At 37.0% G+C, this 10,696-nt stretch overlaps 1 pseudogene; it reads right to left on the minus strand.

The window, feature by feature from the left end:
- Positions 1 to 8,608: 8,608 nt before the first annotated feature.
- LOC143440631 (vomeronasal type-1 receptor 4-like) lies at positions 8,609 to 9,595 on the minus strand (annotated as a pseudogene).
- Positions 9,596 to 10,696: the final 1,101 nt, after the last annotated feature.

Consider the following 10,696-nt stretch of genomic DNA (forward strand, 5'->3'; position numbering starts at 1 on the left):
GCGTCACAAGCCTATGGAGAGATCATATGTGGCATGAGTTCATGGGCTCCTGGCAGGGTTTATAAGCTGCGTCCGGGAAGGGATCGCGGGCTCGCCATCTTGACTACCAACTGCTAAGCATCCTGAGTAAACTGCTGTGAGAAGGAACCGCTTGTTCCGTGTCTTAATTCCTGCTGGTCAGGTTTGGCCCGGCACATATATTTACATCTCAGGGACAGTTTTCCCTTTCTCTTCTACTCACAGTGTTTCCCTCTACTTCCCTTTCTCCCTCCCATCCAACCTTCCTCTGTTTCTGTTCAGAAAAGGGTGGGACTCCATGAATGTCAACCAGCCATGGCATGTCAAGTTGCCATAAGTCTAGTCACCTCCTTTCCTATAAAGACTGGAGGAGGCAACTCAGTAGGAGGAAAGGGTCCCAAAAGCTAGCAAAATTGTCAGACATCCTCTGCTATCACTGTTAGGATTCCCTCAAGATCAATCTTTACAACTTTAACATAACAGCAGAGAGCAGAGGCTGGCTTCCTGGTTGGTGGTTCAGTCTCTGTGAGCCCTTAATAGCCCAGGTTAGTTGATTCTATGTGTTTTCTTGTGGTGTCCTTGCCTTCTGGATCCTACAATATATTCCTTCACAATTCCGCGGGATTTTCCAAGCTCTGCCTAATGTTTGTCTGTGGGTCTCTGCATGTGTTTCCATCATTTGCTGGGTGAAACCTCTCTGATGACAACTGGGCTAGGCACCAATCTATGATTATAGCAGGATATCATTATGAATCACTATATTAACATTTTTCTCCCGTTTGTGTTTGGTTCTATTCTTGGTTAATGATCTATTCACTATCTGGGTCCTGGTACTGCAGACCTAGTCAGGGGTGGACTCCATCTCATGGTATTGGTCTCAAGTTCACCATTCATTTGTGGTACACTCACAATCTCTGCATTACCTTTACACTAGCACATCTTGGAGGCAGGATAAATTTTAGTTCAAATGTTTTGTGAGTGGATCTCTCTGTAGGAAGTATTGCCTGGTTGCAGGAGAGGGCTCATTGAGACTCCATGTCCCCCATTGCTAAGAGGCTTAGGTAGAGTCACCCTTAAAGATCTCTATAAGGGTCTGATGCAACTTATAATCACCTTGGTCCTGAGTTCCTTCCAGTAAACCAAACATACACACACACACATACACAGACAAACACGCACACAGAGAGAGAGAGACAGAGAGAGACAGAGAGAGAGAGAGAGAGAGAGAGAGAGAGAGAGAGAGAGAGAGAGGGAGAGGGAGAGGGAGAGGGAGAGGGAGAGGGAGAGGGAGAGGGAGAGGGAGAGGGAGAGGGAGAGGGAGAGGGAGAGGGAGAGGGAGAGGGAGAGGGAGAGGGAGAGGGAGAGGGAGAGGGAGAGGGAGAGGGAGAGGGAGAGGGAGAGGGAGAGGGAGAGGGAGAGGGAGAGGGAGAGGGAGAGGGAGAGGGAGAAAGTTTTTATGAGCAATTCCCAAGGGAACTTTTCTGTCAGTCTTTGAAGCACAAAGTGTATATCAGAGAGGCATGCAGAAATAACAGGCAGAAGGAACAGGGCTTCGTAACTATCAAGGTACAAGCAAGTTGTCCAGCTTAGCCCTGGAGAGACTTTCCCTATTACCCAGTGTCCTAGACAGGTTCAAAATCTTTTTTTTTTTTTTTTTTTTTTTTTTTAAATTTTAAAGCTTCCTTCCTTCCTTCCTTCCTTCCTTCCTTCCTTCCTTCCTTTCTTTCTTTCTTCCTTTCTTTCTTGTTTCTGTTTCATTTATCATAATAGATACATAGATAGAGGAGGAGGAAGGGGGGGAGAGAGAGTGGTTGTGCTCACACACATACACACATGCCATTATGATACGTATATGGAGATCAGGAAATAATTTCAGGGAGTCATTCATTTGTTCCCAAAGACAAGCAGGTGAAATGGCTAACTGAAGTTCCTATTAACATTTGAGAGCAGATTCTACCTGCCTGATTCTCATCATTGTATATACTACTGGCTCCTCTCAGTGCTATGCCTGCCATGTATGTTAAACCTCTCTATACCCCAAGCTTCAATTCCCCTCCACCAACTTTTTTCCTTTAATTTGCCATTTTATTTATAAAATATTTATGAAATTTTATAAAATAATTTGACATCTTAAAATTTTTTGTCATAAACATTTTCTATCTGCTGTTGCCCTCTTGTTTCTTCTCAGGTTCCTTCTTCTCTAAGTTCTTCTCATGGGACAGCATCATCTTGATTTCCTTGGCCCTCTCCCCACTGTTTTCAGTTCTTCTTTTGCTATTCCCTTAATTTTTCTCTTTTGGCCCATTCAATGTACTGGCCACGGGTAAGGACCTGATTTCTCTCTTTGCTCTGGACTCTTCCAGAGGCCTCTGGATGATTTCTTCTTTATATATAAAATAAAACCTTATTCTTAACCATACCCTATTATGGCATGCCCACATTTCATTTAAAAATTTTCAAGTATTAAGGTATATGGGAGAATGGAAACATAATCAGTCTGTGTGCCTTGCATTCTCCAGGACAAGGTTTTGAAATGATTCATCCATGTTGTGTGTATCATTCTTTATTGGCTTCATGTTGGATTCCACTGTGTACGCCTTATAGAATTTATATTGACAGTTGTTGGATAAATCCTTCTACTGTGAGCTATAATGAAGGACTTTTGTCTATGAATAAAAAATAATTTCCATAAATAACTATCTTGTGATTGTTGAGTCAGATCAGGAGACATGAACAGTTGTCACTTTTGCAGAGGAGTTCTCAGGAAGCACTTAGAGCATAGCAGACAACCCTTTTGATCCTAAGCCCTCTTTTGACCTCCATGGACATTAGTCACACATTTGGTACACATACATATATGTGGACAAATATATTCATTCACATAAAGGTAAATATTCATTAAGATAGCTTACTCATCACTAGGCAACTTCCTCCTTTTGAGTTTCACCAGCAATTATAGTCAGGATCCTGACATATTTGGCGTGCTGAAATGAAAGAAATATTTTCTTTCAGTGATATTTATTTATGAAGATGTAAGATGAGTGTGCCTAATACTCTATTGTACTCATCACAATGAACAAATCTTCCTTGAAGAACACTTCACATGAATTCTTCTGCAGAATTAAAAAAACAATAAACCTATATGTTTATTTCTTTCTATTAACAACAAAAAAAACCATTTTATATAGACCGTAAAATTTTCTTTAGACAAACTTGTGATTATTTAATTAGTTAAATTATCTTAAGAAGTGCTTAAATGTCTAGTTCTGTACATAGGATTTGTAGCCTCGGTGTACAATGAAGATAAGTGGCAAAAGAAAAGCAGCAGAAAATATATTACAGCCCTGAAGTAGAAACTATCAAAGGGAAACTCTGGCTACTTAATTAATTATATTTGTACCGTTTCTAGAAAAAGAGGACACTTTACCTAGAAGGAAGTAGCTCTCACATTCATTGTGTTGATATTATACATTAGAGAGCAGGCTCCATATTACATGAGGATGCTGTCAGTAGCAAGAAGCATCCTCCACAGGGAAGAAAGCAGTATATCCTAGTAAAAAGAAGCCTCCACATAGCAGGTTGTGGACCCATTACACATGATCATTTTATAGTCTCACTTAAAAAACTAGACATAGAATCAAAGTGCCTTCCTCCATCTTTTTCTATAGTTTGATGTTTTCACTCTCTTGATTGGAAAGAAAAGATACTCTAATATTGTACACCGTGAAATCACATGGGGAATGACTTAGTTTGTCCTGTGATTATAATCAGATATGTGTATCCAACTTAAAATTTATTATATCCTAGACTATTTTTAAACAGACCAATTTTTATTTTTATAACAACAATGTATAGAAAACACCATCTACATGAAATATTGAAAATTACATTTCAATCACTTTAGCATAAATTATCTTGAAGTATAAATAAAACAAATAACACAGATATATTATAAAAAAACAATTTTGAAGAGTTGGAAAAACATTTTTCCCATTTGTTTTCAGAGTGCTCAGTGTTTTTCTTGAAGAAGCACACATGACACAAAGGACCAATGCTAAGTAGTATCCTAGTCAGTACTGGAGATGACATGGACATCCAAGACTTTGTTGCCAAATGTGTTTTTTTGTTTAAAGAAAAACAAACCTAAATCCAAAAAAACCCATTAACAATGAACAAACCTTCAGCCAAAACATTCTCATATGCTGCAAAGAAAAACAAAATAATGCAAAGAGTTTCTATAAGAAAAATAAAACCCAACAAAACCCAACAAAATTAGTCATATTTGGCAAGAAGGTTTTATAAGAAAAGAAAGTAAAAGAAGAGAGAACATAAATCTACGTAGTTTGGTCAAAGCATTGTAATTTTTAGCCAGACCACAATCTTCACACCATGTCTATCAACCACCATGTTTCACCATAAGAAAAAACATCTTTTTCTCTGGAGAGATATCAGCCTGGTTCACTCTCTGTATTTTAAATTGTGCTTCAGACTCCTCTTGGGTGCCTCCAACCCTTTCTCTCATTCCACTGATAATTGCTAAACCTTGTTCACTGGAGAGTTTGGGATCCAAAACGGTGGAAATCATGACAATTTTTATGACTATTGAATGGCCATGTATAAGAACACAGGATCAGAATTCATGGGAGATAATGGTAATTCTAAGGCTTCTATGCTATCATGATCCTCACTCATTACCAGGCTCTGCCTGTCTCTGAGGTTGCCTGTTTCTGTGCAATGTTATTTGCTCACAGGAGTGCTTTTCAACTCAAATATGTATCCACAACACTGTCTACATAAGGGACTTTTAAATTACTTTCTACCAATTATTTATCAGTGCAAATATGTCTGAATCACAGGAACAAAAGGAATCAAGCAATTAGAAGTAACTGGGAAGAAAGCATGTCTGTGAGTTCACAGAGTCACAAGGAAGGATAAAGAAGGCACTAAGATACAAAGCTAAGAACTGAAGTTGATTACATGGTGTTGATAAATGTGGAAGAACTGAAAGCTTTTCCCAATGCCCAGACATCCGTGAGGATTTTTTTAAACTCTGAAGAACAACTAAGTTGATAGTCATGAAGGAATAAGATGTGTTGAATAGTCTTTTTCTTCCTTTTTTCAAGCCACATTTTCTAAAAGATAGATAAATTTTTACTACACAGTTGTCACATTCTTTATAAACTATTTTGTAGACCATGTCATGTTTATAAACTAATTTTTATAAATAGTTAAATATGTAGCCCCTTATTTGGGGTTAGTTTGCTCTAAAATTTCTTTTAAATGGTTTATAGTATATACATTTTTCCTGTATAGACTTAAGAGCAGATTATGGTTTTAGGAGTACTTTAAAATATAGTATGTTGATGAATTTTTAAATGTTACATATATATACAATGCACTAAGATTATTTCCACCTCTTTGTCAGTCCTCCTAAGTCCTGTAGATTTATGTCCACATTCCCAAATATACTCATTCCCATATATTTGATTTTTTATAATTCACCATGTCAAGTTCTGGTATACATATATTCATAGGTGTATAAGTTTATTCACTAGTGCTTGGCTAACCTCTCAGGGACCATACCTGTTGCCGCCAGCAGCAACAGCTGAATTGGGTTCACCTGTAAGAGAGGCTGAGATTAGGGAAATGGGCAGGAAGAGATGAAGCCAAGACAAAGTTCTCTGATCAAGGCTTGAAGTTTAATAATTTGCTTTCACATATAAAGGGGAAGTCCCACCCCCCAGAGTCTCTTCTCAGTTCAGCCCAGGGGCTGGGCAAGGAGATAGCAGTCCAGAAGGTGTCAAGGCTAGCTCAGCAGGTAGTCCATTCTTCTTAGCTCAGGTAGCAGGCTCCCAGGGCCCCCCCCCCCCCCCAGGCTGGTAATGCAATGCCTCTCCTAGGTCCTACTGTTGCTTGGTCTATTGTAGTAAATGACTTTGCAGGACTGCTCAGGCCTGGGGGAAGGGCACACATACCCTTCCAAACACTTCCTATCTCTGCCCAGAAGCCATGAACTGTCAATAGCTCCTCAGTTAGGCCTGAGCTACCATGAACCTATAGTATAATGTTGACTCCTCCCTTACACTATAATGTTGACCGGCCAAATATTGTGTGTATCTTGTGGAGGCAACCACAGCTTTTGTGAGCTCCTGAGTGCAGTGGTCCTGTCATAGCCAGTAGATGCTCATTTCCTCTGATTCTCCTTTACATCTTATTCTTTGGAATTTTCCATTGTATTTACATGCTGTTACTTGAACTTTTAGAGAGTGGAATGATGTAGATATTCCATGTGTGACTGGCCATTACAGAGTCACTTATACTCTGCAATTTAGTCAGTGTGAGAACCACCTAAACAGCACACAGAAACTTTCTGGATGAGTTCTGAGTGTTACACAAATCTATTTCTGTAGATATAACAGTTTGAAGAGTAGTTTGACATTGTGTCCATTTAGCAAAATAATGGCATTCATGGGTCCTATCAGTTCCTCTACCATGAATTTTTGCTCCATTTTTCAACCTCAGGTTTTCTGTAGAGCAGTGTTTCTTAATATGTGGGTCATAGAATACATATTTCATATGGTCTTAGGGATCTGCAGCCATAAAATTATTTTTTGTTGTCACAAGTCTAATTTTGCTACTTAGCAGTGACTCGGTTCCTAAGACCATTGGAAATAATTGTTTTCCAATGCTTATAACTCATTAATTGAGAACTGTTACTACAAATGAAGTACCAAATCCAAACAAAAAGTGGCTGCTTACTACAATAGTTGTTATGTTACCAATGGAGCAATGGAAGTATCTTATTCAGACAGTCATTGTTGTAGTTCATACTGTTCACAGCAGTGTAAGACTATTTATGACTTCCTTCCACCAATATCCTGAATGCATCTCAGGTGGTATGAAATATATACAGCAAGAATGAATTATTTTGATCTTTGTGAACTTGATTTTTCATTTCCCATATCCGAAGTGTATGTTATCCTCAGCAAGAGGGTCTTGCCTTCAATTTCTGGTTTGTAACCAAGAGTAATGGCAATAGTCTATTGTTTTGGGGGCCTCCAAACATTCAGACCAAAGCTAAATGGAAGCTTCTTACATATTGCTTTTTATGGCTTCAAAAATGGGCATAATATTCTGCATAGCATAACCCAAAAGAAACCCTCAAACAGTCATTCACAGACATATCTTATGGGTTTTGTAAGGATTCTTAGTGTTAGTTATCCTTCTCCACATACCCACCCTGGTCCATGCTCATCCATTTCCATGATAATGAATGCTGTTTTCTGAAATGGGACTAAAATATATCATGAGTGAAAATCTTTGGGGGTTTGCATAAACAGATATGTAAAGGAGGTGGATGTATGCATGCATGAGTATTCATGTGTGTGCATGTGTGTGTGTGTGCGTGTGTGTGTTTATATATATGTATGCTTGTTGTTTCTGTTTTAAGATTGTTCTATCCATTATGGTACGTATTAATTTATCTCCTCATGTTTAATTATGGATTTTAAAATTGGGAACCCTGGGCCACTTTAACCTCAAAATACAGACTTTTATTAAAAGACTTATTATTATAGTCAAAAATCATATGTATGAGAGTCAAGTTGATAGAATTTATTTGTATTTGTTAGCTTCCAGTGTCCATATGACTGTTAGGGTGTTTCTGCAAGGTTCAACTGAGGGTCGAAGACCTACTTTGAATCTGGGTGATATAATTCCATGGTTGGTGTAGTTTTAATAAATAGCCCTGCACCTAAAAATGTGAAAATATAAACAACAGCTTGAAGATGGAGAACTGACTCACATTTTAAAAGCTTTTAGTGATTTTGCAAAGGTCCTGAGTTAAGTTCCCAGCAAATTTATAGTGTCTCACATCCACTTGTAACTACATTTCCAGAGCATCCAACACTTTTTTTTCCCTCTGTGGGCAACAGGCATGCATGTTTTTTTTTTTACATACTTACATTATGCACACATATACTAAATTAAAAATGTAAAGTATTATGAGAACAATTAGGAGTTAGACAGAAATTTTGGTACTTAACTGCTCTTCTAGAGGTCCCAGTTTTTCTTTCTATTGATCAATAATGGCTCAAAACTATCAGTAACTGAAGTCCTAAGAGATAATACCACATTCTACACTGTGCAGGTATTTTATACATGTCATACACAAATACATGCATGAAAAATAACCATTCAGAAAAAATGATGTTTTACACACACATATACACACAAACAAAATCATTTCATGAGCAATCAGATAATGTCTGGTCTTCCCAATGTATTTTCTCATGTTCACTCATACTTTGACTAACATTTTGTATAATATTATAATCTATATCTCTATATCTCTATCTATCTATCTATCTATCTATCTATCTATCTATCTTATTGGCTAATATGTTCTGTAAAAAATCTTATGGTTAAGAAAAGAAAAAAAAACTACTGATGTTACTACATAATATCTGAGTCAGTTATAGAAAGCTTTGTATTTTTAAATTGATATCCTAGCACTGCACAACAGATAACAGCATATGCCAATATATATAATATGTCTGAAAATAAGGCTTTATCTCATTGTTTGAGAAAGCTATTTCTTACCAAAGCAGGGTAAAAATATGTTAGACCTAGACTTCATGTTGCTGATGAGAACAAAGGGGCAAAATATGGGAAAGCATATTTCTAGGAATGTAAACACACTTATCCCCCATAGCATTGGATATTTGGAGTAGGTTGTAAATATGACCAAAATAGAGGAGAATGAGTAAGAGAGAACAAATGTGCACACCAGGATGAGTATCATTTGTGTGGCTCTGTCTTCAGGAGAGACTTTTAGAAAGTGCTGAGCACTGTGAATATGCTTGACTTGTCTCTTATGTCTGTAGAGGATATTCACCATAGAGACACTTGAGTAGGCCATGAGACTCAGACATAGTCCATCAGAGAAGCACAATAAGAATAAATACAGTGCAGTTGCAAAATTGCCTGAAGCAAACCATGAACAGTACCCATGAACCATCCTGTTAGTTGTATTTTTGTTGTAATGGGGGCCTGACACTCTTGCTGTGGCTAAGACGTTTAGAAATAATTGCACAAACCAGCTAAGTGAACAAGAGGGACCAAGGTACTTGTTGGCTCTGTGTTTAAGCATCATCCACCTGGAATTGTTGGGGCTGATTGTGATTGCTTGGAAGCAACTCAAAAGGCACATCGCATAAAGGGACATTCCCCTTGTTATCCGGCAAATATACACTATCAATTTACATCCAAAATCATTTAGGAAATTTTTATATCCATAATCTGACAGTGTCTTGGAATGCCTTTTGAGATAATAAATAAGCCATTGGCAAAAGTCAAGTGCTCTATGACCAGGTCTTTGGGCATTAAATATTTTCCAGTGAATTTCAAAATGATGTAATAAAATAGTATTGAGGAATTGCCAATCATTCCCACTGTAATCTGGGAGAAGAGAAAAATTCCCAGTGCAATATTTTCAAAAGCCATTTTGGTTCCTATTAAAGAAGAAAATAATTTTATTATTGATGTGAGACCATGGAAATACACTATAAGTTTTCATTATTTCATGCTGTTAACTAAAATAATATATTTATCACTTTATTGTATTTATATCTTTCCCCTTGAAGAAGAATATCTAAAGTTTGCTCTTTATTAAAGAAAATATTCTCTATTATTAAATGGAAAGTTTTAAATATATTTACTGAAGACTTATGTTTTCACTGGAAAAGGTGCTACATGACCTATAACATAGCAATCAAGATATAGAGGCAGACAGACATATGAATTGGAGCCTAACCCGGTCCACATTGTTAGTTCCAGGACAGTCAATGCTATACAAAGCAAAACTCTGTCACCAATAGCTCCCCCAAATGACTAACATTTTCATTGTTTTTGAGCAAACACAATGATTTGGGGTTGATTATTACAGAAAATTTCCAATAGAATTTTTAAGATATGCCATTATTTCTGAAAATCACAAGAAACAGAATTCCAAAGTCATTAAAAGAAACAACAGATGCTTTTAAAAAAAAATGTATCTAGAAAGAGGGATTCACTACTCAGAATGTATAAACATACTGACTTTTAATATTTACTTTTTAAAAGTTATGTGTGTGGGCTGGGTTGGTTGCATGTCAGTATGAAAGCTAGCAAAGGCAGAGTGTTGGGATCTGCTTCTGCTGGATCTGAAGATGACTGTGAGCCTCTGATAGGAGCTAGGAGCAGAGTTCAGATCTAAGGTAACATTAGTATGCATTTTTAAACAGTGGCTTATCCATCTATCTAGTAAAAAAAATTAAAAGTATATTTGAAAAAACTGAAACAAAACAAGTGACAGCTGTGTTCTACACTTAGATCAACTTCCTGTGTACAACTCAGATGTTCAAAGTGTGTAGAAAATCAAGCTCAACATCATCATTAAGTAATGGACTACAATGAGAAAATGCAAATCAAATTTGCAATGAGTGATCAACGTATACAGTATAAATAGATAGTAATCAGAATATATTAACATAATTAAAAGTGCCAGTTAAAGCTGCTGAGAATATCACAAAATAAGTTCTTTGTTCAGACAGTAAAGAGAAGTAAAATGTTGCAGCAACAATTCAAATTAGTAAAGTTTTATCCTGAAATATTGATAAATTATAACCTAGTTCCAATT

Source organism: Arvicanthis niloticus, chromosome 30 (genome assembly GCF_011762505.2).
Source record: "Arvicanthis niloticus isolate mArvNil1 chromosome 30, mArvNil1.pat.X, whole genome shotgun sequence".
In the NCBI taxonomy this organism is placed as follows: Eukaryota; Metazoa; Chordata; class Mammalia; order Rodentia; family Muridae; genus Arvicanthis; species Arvicanthis niloticus.